We start from the raw sequence: 2705 nt of genomic DNA on the forward strand, positions 1-2705 counted from the left end.
TTGTTGCTCTTTCATGATGCTAGCTAGTTGTGCTAGTTGGGTCTCAATCATCTTCAAGTGAGTGTTGGATTGCTTGAATCCATCCTCAAACTCAACATTCTTCTTGGCTTGCGCCCCCACAAACGACTCCATGAGAGCCTCAAGGTTAGACTTGAGAGGCGGGAGCGGTGGAGGTGCATTCCCATAACCACTAAGGTTTGGTTGATATTGGTTGCCATAGGTCCTCGGTCCATTGAATCCGGGAGTTGGAAATTGAGACACACCATATGGACCTCCCGAGTTCAAAGGATAACCCCCACTAGAGGCACCCCTAAATTGCCCATAAGAGTAGTTGTAACCCCCTCCACCTTGATGGCTGGGATTATAACTACCTTGATTGTATTGGCCTTGATTGCCAAGACCTTGAGATTGACCATAGGGTGCTTGGCCTTGATAGCCTTGCGCCCTATAGCCACCTCGGCCTTGGCCATCATACCCACCTCCTTGCCCATAGCCTTGGTGGGATCCATACATAAGGGGCCCTTTAGGTGCTTGCCTAGCAAAATATTGATTGTTGGGGTTATCATTCCTAGACCTCTCATTCAAGGCATGAGAATATTCCATATCAAATTCTCCTTCACAAGAAGGGCCATAGTCCACATAAGACACATTATGAACCAAGGGACAAGCATTGGGGAAATGACTATAATCTTGGCAATTATCACAAAAAGAAGTGCCCGGAGGCATTGTGTCATAGGAACTAACCTTTCTCTTCCCTTTAGTGAGAAGAGTAGCCGAAGGCGGTGGGATTGTTGATGGTAATGGTGGTTGACTTGGTGTGCTCTCTAGCTTTTCCAATCTCGAGCTAAGCTTTTCAATTATCCTAGCTTGCTCCATAGCATACATTGACCCTTTACCATCATCATTCCTACCCTAGCCATCATAGTCCCTTGCACCAACATGCCAAGCTTGATAATTTTGGACCACATCCTCAATTATCTCTTCAAAATGATCCTCGGTCTTGTTCATGATGGTACCACCCGCCCCCGCATCTAGTCTCATCTTGGAGAATGGGCTCAATCCCAAGTAGAAGGTTTGAAGCAACAACCACTTAGGGATCCCATGGTGAGGGCACTCCCTTTGGTATTCTTTGAATCGGTCCCAAGCTTCATAAAGCTATTCATCCCGCTTTTGCTCAAAGGATTGAATTTTTTGGCGATATTCCGTCGTCTTTCCATGGGAGTAGAACTTGCTCAAAAATGCGCTAGTCACTTCATTCCAAGTGCGAAGTGAATTTGGCTTGACCTCCTTGTCAGGCCAATCGCTAGCTCGCCCAAGGAGAGAGAAACGGAATAGAGTCAACCGCACATAGTCCGAAGTCACACCATTGTGTTGGATTGTATCACAATAATGCTCGAATTGCTTAAGGTGCTCGTGTGGTGACTCGTTGCTCTTTCCACAAAAAGGATGGCTTTGAACCAAGTTGATCAAAGCGGGCTTGATCTCAAAGTTATTGGCATTAGTTGTGGGAGCTTGGATACCACATGTTGCTTCAAATGCTCCCGGTATACCCAAATTCTTAACCGGGAGAGCCATGGTTTCAACGGCTTGCTCACTCTCTTCTTGCTCCACGCCTACACTCAAGGTTTCAAACCGGTTGTGGCTTGATGAGCGAGTTCGAACGCGCCTTAATCTCCTTAGTGTCCAATCCAATTCAAGGTCAAGAGGATGGAGAGACCTTTGACGTGCTCGACCTCTATCAAGCATACGAACTCAAAGAAACACGTGAGTATTGCAAAGGAAAAGAAAGCAAACAAGAATGCAATATTTTTATATTTCTCTAATGGTAAACTAGTCTCAACAAAACTCAATAACAACGACCGCTCCCCGGCATCGACGCCATTTTGATAAGGTGTTTTTCCGTCGTTGAATAGAAAATCCACCCGACCAAACAAAATTTATAAAACCACTAAACTAACCGGCTATATTGCTATAGCGGCAAGTATAGGGATCGTCACATAGAAACGGTGGTCATTGAGTTTAGGTATTAAGCTAGTTTGAACGAGATTTGGTTTGAAAATTAATATCTAAAAGAATATGCGAACAATTGCACGAATTAATCAATATAAGGGAATGCTAGGGAGTCGGGGATAGCCTAGGGAAATCGGGGGAAACGAACTAAACAATCAAGCATTCATGATCATGTATATACTTAGCATATAGGGGAATGGAATCGAATGACGTGCTCGCCACCTCTCGGATGGAGCACGCAAAGCAATCTAGCCTATGGAAGAGCTTTCGCCTGATCCTAAACTAGATAAGCTTGCATATAATAGGAACTACCATTCTCTTGCACAAAATAGGCTCACAATGTCTTGCCAAACCTAAACTATGCAATCCAATAAATTCCAATCAAATAGTATTTGCAACTACCACTCAATTAGGTTTGGATATTGTTTTGGGCAAATTCTACTTAGAGACGAACTTGCCTTGATGATGGTGCTAACAATCGATCGAGCTAGATAATTGAGAGTTACGAGAGCAAGTTATAATAGCATGGAATGATAGTATTTTTATTGCTTAGAATTTGTATATGTAAACTGAGAAAATTAAGCCATTTTATAGGCCTTTACAATGAGAGTGTAACGTTTGTGCTTAATTGCTCCTAATTGAACAATAAATACGTAATGAAGGCCGGCTCCATCAATGGCTTGTAAAGGTCGTCT

General features: G+C 43.5%; 1 non-coding gene across 1 annotated transcript; it reads left to right on the forward strand.

Annotated features, from left to right (window-relative positions):
- Positions 1-1096: 1096 nt before the first annotated feature.
- LOC130460228 (small nucleolar RNA R71) lies at positions 1097-1199 on the forward strand. The gene has a single exon (XR_008920164.1). It is a non-coding gene; the product is annotated as a small nucleolar RNA R71 (small nucleolar RNA).
- The last annotated feature ends 1506 nt before the right edge of the window (positions 1200-2705 follow it).

This window comes from Spinacia oleracea, chromosome 4 (assembly GCF_020520425.1).
Source record: "Spinacia oleracea cultivar Varoflay chromosome 4, BTI_SOV_V1, whole genome shotgun sequence".
Lineage (NCBI taxonomy): Eukaryota > Viridiplantae > Streptophyta > Magnoliopsida > Caryophyllales > Amaranthaceae > Spinacia > Spinacia oleracea.